Source organism: Physeter macrocephalus, chromosome 19, assembly GCF_002837175.3.
Source record: "Physeter macrocephalus isolate SW-GA chromosome 19, ASM283717v5, whole genome shotgun sequence".
NCBI classification, from domain to species: Eukaryota; Metazoa; Chordata; class Mammalia; order Artiodactyla; family Physeteridae; genus Physeter; species Physeter macrocephalus.
In genome coordinates this window covers 24,888,856-24,897,059 of record NC_041232.1, presented here as the reverse complement: position 1 = coordinate 24,897,059, position 8,204 = coordinate 24,888,856, and the positions used below count along the sequence as shown (strand labels likewise).

At 42.3% G+C, this 8,204-nt stretch overlaps 1 pseudogene; it reads right to left on the bottom strand.

Annotated features, from left to right (window-relative positions):
• Positions 1-758: 758 nt before the first annotated feature.
• Positions 759-8,204, bottom strand: part of LOC102995678 (proton-coupled zinc antiporter SLC30A9, mitochondrial-like) — a 69,316-nt pseudogene continuing 61,870 nt past the window's right edge.

Genomic DNA, 8,204 nt, shown 5'->3' with positions numbered 1-8,204 from the left:
AGTCATCACACTGGCCCATGGAAACATCTAGGGCTATTTCATATTTCCTACCACTAGGAAAATTAAACTAAACAAGGAAAAAAAAAAGCAAAGAAGAGGAAAGAAATCTTACAAAATGGCAAGTAGCATGACCTAAAAGAGTGTACTGAAATCTCTTCCTTCAGTTCAGTAACAAAGCCCTTTCTGGAATGAACATTTATGGAAAACTAGGTTAGGAGAGTGTTCCTCCTGGTGCTCAGGGCAAAAAACACAAGGTACGTTACAATAATTTTTACATTCTATAAGGAAAGACAGACTTTGAAACGGAGTGACTGTTTTAAAAACCGCAAACCAAGATTTAGCCAGAATGTTCAAGATTGACAGGTTTTGAAGGAGTGAAATCTTCACTGGCAACAAAATTAAAAATCATAATCTTACGGATGCCCCTTATTTTTTACCAAAATGTGAAGAAAGGAAACATGACTGCAAGGTACAAAACACACTGACAGGCTAAAATGAGAAATGATGAACGATATAAGTAACCAACATGTTCCCTGTTGAAACATAAAAACATGATTTCCAAATTGATTCAACTTGTAATATGTCTCTTAGAAGAAAGAAGTTGTTTTAGTTCTGTGGACTGTTGAATTGCTCTTTGCATAAACATTTCCTCTATCTTAAAACAAAACAAAATGGCTTCTGAGTGGCATTGACCCCTTCAGTGTGGGAAGGCAGTCTTGACAAACTTGTTTCCAAGGCTCCCTCCAAGGTGATTCATTCCATCAAGTCGATAGTATCTCCAAATCTACATGTCGAACTTCAGGATTTCGTTTTTTCAGTTCCTTCTCAAGTCTATCTACTTCACCTCCTAAAGTATCAATAATATTTTCTCCATGTTTAAGCATAAAGGTCTCTAGTTCTCCAGGAGTCTTCACTTCTTGAATTTCTTGTAGCATTTGGTCAAAATCTTGTTTTTCCAAACATGATCTCGTAACAACTCGTCCATCGAAATCTACTTCTGCCTTAAACCTTACGTTCCCTCATCCTAGGTCTGTGGCTTTAACATCATGAATTGCCCTTACTGACGGGTCGTGGTCCAGGAGTTCAAGTAAGAACAAGTTGTACTTGTTCTGGCTGCATGGATTGCCCTAAGAGTGCTTCTGTGTTAGTGCAGATGAGGAATGCTGAGACCACATCTAATAAGGTGCCCACACCCAAAGAACCTAGGCTGTCATACGGTGGATTGCCTGTTAGAGAAGTAAGGCCCATACAAGTGGCTTCTATTGTCACTCCCAGCACTGCTGCAGTATCCTCCAATAAGACAACATTGGTACTAGGGTCACGACTTTCCATTACATACTTGTAAAATGACATTCCTTTGGCCCGAGCACACTTACGAAACTCATTTACAGCAACAAGGCTGGGGCAGGGGAAGCAGATGCTGAGAATCCTGGTTCCTGCTGAGGGGAGCCTCTGTCTGGGGCGAGGTCGTGGCTTTATTGCTCTGTGGGGTTAACTCCCTGTTCATTAAAATTAACCAACTACGGTGAGGATGTGGGGAAAAGAGAACCCTCCTACACTGTTGGTGGGAATGTAAATTGGTGCAGCCACTGTGGAAAACAGTATGTTATTGAACTTCTTGTTTCAGTACTTTGTGTAGTATTTTTCATAAAATGACTGGTAGTTTTTTTGTTTAAAGTCTGGGCCTACTGATGTTAATGAGGATCTGAGTTTGAACCTTTCAGGTGATGACATGTGAAGCTTGACAATGACTTTAATCAAGAAGGCAGAACTATGTGCTAAAGAGACTGTGGTCCTGATGATACTACTGAGCCCTGACTGCAGCTCTGCCTGAAATTGGTACTAACATAGCCTTTTCAAAAATGCAAGCAAAAAAACCCCCAAAACCCAAAAACAAATCCTGTTTGCTGCTTAAGCGAGAAAGAATCAGGTTTAAGTCACTGGCAGCCAGGAGTGACTTATAAAACTATCTTCTGCAAGCTTTTTGGAATTTTTGCCTCCTGTCTGGCACCTGTTACCATGACAACTGCACATACTGTAATGAGCTGGTCCCATGAGTAAAGGAGGTGAAGAGGCAGCTTATGGTATTCATCTCCTGAAGCTTTATCGACTGTAGTGTTTTGAGATTAGATTCTCTAGCCATTACAGACTTCCAGATGTTTCAAAGATCCCGAATGACCAGATGTTACCCTTAAAAAGGACAGCCTATCTGAGGAGAATTTAAACCCCATGTGCACAGGGAGCAGTACGGGAAGAATCTGAAGAAGTGTGTCCACACCGTCCTGGGACATCTTCCTTATTTCCTAGGTGTGAAGACTCTGATCTGGGATCTCCCCCTTATTCCTGAGGTGTCTGCTCTAGCCTGGGGTGTCTCCCTAATTACCCATGAGTGTCTACCCTGACCTGTGGCCTCTGCCTTAATTCCCCACATGTGTCTGCTTTGATCTGGGATGTCACCCTAACACCACCCTTTGTCTCCCCTGAATAAGATTTCTCCCAAATCACCCAAGTATGTCTAAGCTTACCTGGGACGCCTCCCCGTTTCCCCAGAAGCGTCTACTCTAACCTGAAACTTCTCCTTAATTCCCCAACTGCTTTACCCTTTCTGGGATGCCACTCTAGTTCCCCAGGTGTGCCGACCCAACCCAGGATGGTGCCATAATTCCCAGGTGTGAGTACTTCAACCTGGGCTCTTTCTCTAATTCCCTAGCTGTGTCTACACTGACTTGACATGTCTCCCTAATTTCCCGGGTTCATCTAGAGTAAAGTGGGATGTGTGTATAATTCTACAGGCATGTTTACCCAGATCTGTGATGTTCCTTACTTCCCAGCCTGACGACCTGACCTGGGAGGTCTTGCTAATTCCCCAGATGTTTCTACTATGACCTTGGGTGCCTCCCTAATGATCCAGTTTTACCTACACTGACCTTGCACGTCTCCCTAATTCCCCAGATGTGTTTACCCTGAGCTGGGATGTCTCCCTACTTCCCAGGTATGTCTACTATTACCTGGGATGTCTCTCTTACTCCCCAAGTGCATGTATACTGAACTGAGAAGTCCCTTTATTTTCTGAGTTGTGGTTTCTGACTGTGGTTATTTCCATGATTTTCAGGAATGTCTACTCTGACAAAGGATGTCCCCCATATTCCCCGAGTGTGTCTTTCCTGATGTGAGATGTCTCCCTAATTCACAAGGCGTGTATACTCCGACCTGGAATATCTCCCTGCTTTTCCATGTGTTTCTACCTTGTCTTGAGATGTCTCCCCCGAGCTATCTTCTTTTTAATCTTGGTGTGTCTACACTGACCCAGGATGCCTCCCTAATTTTTCAGGCACATCTACACTGACCTAGAATGTCTCCCTTATTTCCCACGGGTGTCCTCTCTGACATGAGAGATCTCCCTAATTTGGATGTGTGTACTCTGACCTGGGATTTCCTAATTCATGGGTGTGTCTACTTTACCTGGGTTGTTTCCGTAATTGCTCTGGTGCTACTATTTTGCCCTGGGATGTCTCCCTAATTCCATGGGTCTGTCTACACCGACTTTGTGTATCTCCCTTATTCCCACATGTTTCTACACTGAACTGGTATGTTTCTATAACACCCCAAGGGCTTCTACCCTGATTTTGGATATCTTCCTAACTCCGCACTTTGTCTAAACTAACCAATGATGTCTCCTTAATTCTCCAGATGTGTCTTCTCCGAATAAGTTACACACCTTAAGATATGGATGTGTCTACTGTCTTCTGGGATGTCTCCTATGCTCCTCAGGTGTGTCTACCCTGACCTGGCATGTCTATCTTGTTTCCCAGGTATGTCTGCCCTCACCTAGAATGTTACTAAATTTCCCCAGGTGTATCTATACCTGGGATGTCGCCCCAGTTTCCCAGGTGTGTTTACTTTGACCTGGGACATCTCCCTAATTCCCCAATACGTCGACTCTGGTCTGCTATTATATCCGTATTCTTCAGAAGTGTCTACACTGACCTGGGAGGTTTCCCTAGTCCCTCCAGTGTGTCTACACTGACACGGAATGTCTCCCTTATTCCCCATGTGTTTTTGCTGACCCGTATTTCTATGAAACCTCAAGGATGTCTCTTCTGACATGGGATATCTCCTTAGGTACTCAGGATTGTCTACCTTTGCCTGGCACGTCTTCTTAATTCCCCAGCTATGCCAACCCTGACATTGAATGTTTCCCGTATTCCTCAGACTTGCTTACTCTGGCCTGGGACTTTTCCTAATTACCCAGATAAAAACCAGGGAATGGTTTTTACACTGGTTTTACACTGACCTGCAACTTCCCCCTTATTTCCCAGTTGTGTCTACTTTGACCCGTGATGTCTCCTTAATTCCCTAGGTGTGACTCACTGACCTGGATGTTTCCTTAAATACCCTGGTGTGTCCACTATGTCCTAGGATGTCTCTGATTACCTAGGCACGTCTACCTTGACCCGAAAGCTTTCTTAATTTCCCAAGTGTGTCTATTGTGACCTGGGATAACTCTACTTCCTCAGGGGTGTCTGCTCTGACCATGAATGGTTCCCTAATTCCCCGGAGTTTCTTCTCTGTCATGGGTTAACAGCCTAAGTACCCATGTGTGTCTACGCTGACCGAGATGACGCATTACCTTCCCAGGTGTGTCTACTCTGACCTGGATAACTCCCTAGTCCTTCCTGTGTCTATATGGACTTGGGATGTCTCCTTAGTATACCGTGTGTGTATAAACTGACCTGGGTTGTGTTGCTAATTCACTCAGTGTGCATATCTGGCCTGGGATGTCTTCCCAATTTCCCAATTGTGTCTACCCTGACGCAGATGTCTCCAATTGCAAAGGTTTGTCTACACTAATTTGGGAATCTCAGTAATGATCCAAGTGAGTCTACTTTGACCTGGGATTTTTCTCTAGTCACTAGGTGTGTCTGTCTTGAACTTGGATGTATCCCTGATTACCCAGGTATTTCTATAGTAACCTTGGATATCTCCCTAATACCAAAGGTGTGTCTAGTCTGGCTTGGGATGTCTTATCGCCAGGTATGTCTTCACTGGCCTGGGATGATTCCCTGTTTTCCCAGATGTGTCAACCCTGATTCTGTTTTTGGAGAGCCAGCAGTGAATGGTCTTGAAACAGGATCTTAGTTTCCTGCCCAGGAATTGAACCTAGATAGCCTGATTGAAAACCAGGAATCCTAGCCACTGGTCGACCAGGGACTAGAGGCTAGAGACAAAGTTGCACTGGCTCTTGCCCCATTTGAAAAATGCATTTCTCAAAGAGGCAAAACCAGCAAAAACAGGTACAAAATTTATTATCAGAGACATAGCACAACATGTGGGAGAGCACACAGAGAAACCGTTTATTTAAGACAGAAGCAAGGCAGAGAAGTGGTGTGGGCATCCTCCCTAATGAGGAGGAGTGCAATAAAGAGGTGGTTAAATCATTTGTATAGGGGCAGTTCTTCTGGGTCTTTGTGTACCTTTGACCAGTTATCTTGTTTCTTTTCCACACCTGACATGTCCTAGGGCTCTCCCAATATGCGTGTGCATATTTTTGCCAAGATGGATCCAGCATAGAGGCCTGTGGGAGGCTTGACAATGCCTATTATGGGATGGCGCTCCCTCCCTTTTTGACCCCCGAGGAGCCTTCCTACGCATGTACAGTCAGGGAGGTTTCCTTGACCTTCAGGAGTGGTAGATGTGGTCGTCTTATCTCTTTACTCCAGCAGGGCTCAGCTCCTGCCATTAACTTTATTCTTGGAGTGTCCGGGGAAAACAAACCTCCAATTTACTCTGCTTGACCGACACCAGCTTCTCTGCCCAGGGGCCTATTTACCTCTTACCTCAATTCTGGTTCATCTCTCTAATTACCCTGGCGTGTCTATACTCACCTGGGATATCTAATATCTGTCTGACCTAGAATGTTTCATTAATGCCCTAGATATGTCTACACTGACAAGGAAGACTCTCTAATTCCCCAGGTGTTTCTTCCCTGACATGGAATGGCTCCCTAATTCTTTAGGTGTGTCTACACAGAACTGGAATGTTTCACCAAATTTTCAGGTGCATCTATCCTAATTTTGATGCCTGCCTAAATACGCTTGGGTGTCAGCAGTAATCTAGGATGTCTGATTCTGCAGATTTGTCTTCTATGACCTGTGATGTCTTTTTATTTCCCCAAGTGTGTCTTCCCCAACAAGGAGTGTCTTCTCTGTTCCACTGAAATGTCAATCATAACCAGGGATGTCACCCTAACTCCCCAAGTGTAACTATTCTGAGCTGGATTATCTCTCTAGTTCACCAGGTGTGTCTACCCTTACCTGGCATGTGTCCTTTTTTTTTCTTCCCCTGAGAAGAGAATGTGTCTCTATTCTAACCTCAGATGTCTCTCTAAATCCGCAGATGTGTCTACACTGGCCTGGGAAGTCTCCTTTATTCCCTAGTTGTATTATCAATAATGTCTCACCTAATTCCTCAGGTATGTCTACACTGAACTGGTATATCTCCCTATTTCCTAAGATGTGTTTACACTGATGTGGGATGTCTCTCTTATTCCATATGAGTTTCTATCTTGACCTGGGATGTCACAACAATTTCCCAGGTGTGTCTCCCCTAACCTTTAATGTCTTGCTAATTCTCCCAGCTTGTCAACCCTGACTTGGGATGTCTCCGTTATTCCCCAGTTATGTCTACTCTGACCTGAGTTGTTCCCTTAATTCCCTTGGTGTGTCTACCTTGACCTTAGATGTCTTTCTATTTCCTCTGTGTCTTACCTCTCACCTGTGATGTCTCCCTAGTTCCCTAGGGATGTCCACCTTATTGTAGGATGTCTCCTTTGTTCTGCATGTTTAACTGCCCTGATCTGTGGTGTCTCCCTCCTTCACCTGATGTGTCTATACTAACCTGAGATGTCTTTCTAATCCCAGGTATGTCTACTATCAAAAGTAAATTTAGTGAATTTTTCTTTATATGAATATTTTATTGAGTGAGAAGCAAAGTTTTTGGAAACAGGGAAACATCCAAATTGAAATGGCTAAGAAACTTGACTCTCAGTAGTTACAGATACCTTATAAATCATGAACGTGCAAGTACATTCATTGTTTTCTATTGTGCTTGGTTACCAGAAACTTACATCTCTTTTCATTACATGAGCTTACTTGATTGTAGCTGATTAGCTTGAAAGCTGTAATGTCATTCTGACATGAATAAGCTTGAGTTTTGTTCAAAATCAGAGTCAGAATTTCTGGAATCAGGACAGTTTTAAATTTTGGTTACATAACTATGAGTCTTTTTAAAAAATTGAAGTAGAGTTGATTTAAATATTGCACTAGTTTTAGATGTACAACATGGTGATTCATTATTTTCATAGATTATAATTCATTTAAAGTTATTATAAAATAATGGCTATATTTCCCTGCACTGTACAATATACCCTTGTAGCTTATTTATTTAACACAGTAGTTTGTACCTCTTAATCCCCTACCCCTATCTTGCCCCTCCCCCATTCCCTCTCCCCACTGGTAACCACTAGTTTGTTCTCTGTATCTGTGAGTCTCTTTCTGTTTTATTATATTAATTTGTTTTATTTTTTTAGTTTCCAGATATGTCATAACATACAGTATTTGTCTTTCTCTATTTGACTTATTTCACTAAGCATAATACCCTCTAGGTCCATTCATGTTGTTGCAAATGATAGAATTTCATTCTTTTTTATGGCAGAGTAATATTCCATGCTACCTATTTATCTATATACACGTATATATGTGTTTTTAAGAAACCTCCATACTATTTTCCATAGTGGTTGCACCAATTTACATTCACACCAACAGTGTACTAGGGTTCCCTTTTCTCCATATCCTTGCCAACATTTGTTATTTGTAGACTTTTTGATGACAGACATTTTGACAGGTGTGAGGTGGTAGCCATTGTGGTTTTGATTTGTCTTTCTCTGATGATTAGCAATATTGGCCATCTGTATATCTTCTTTGGAAAAATGTCTATTAGGTCTTCTGCCCATTTTTAAGTTGGGTTGTTTGTTTTTTTGATATTAAGTTGTATGAGCTGTTTATATATTTTTGGATATTAGCCTCTTATCAGTCATATCATTTGCAAATATTTTTTCCCATTCAGTAAGCTGTCTTTTATTTTGCTAATGGCTTCCTTTCCTGTGCAAAAGGTTTTAAGTTTAATTAGGTCCCATTTGTTTATTT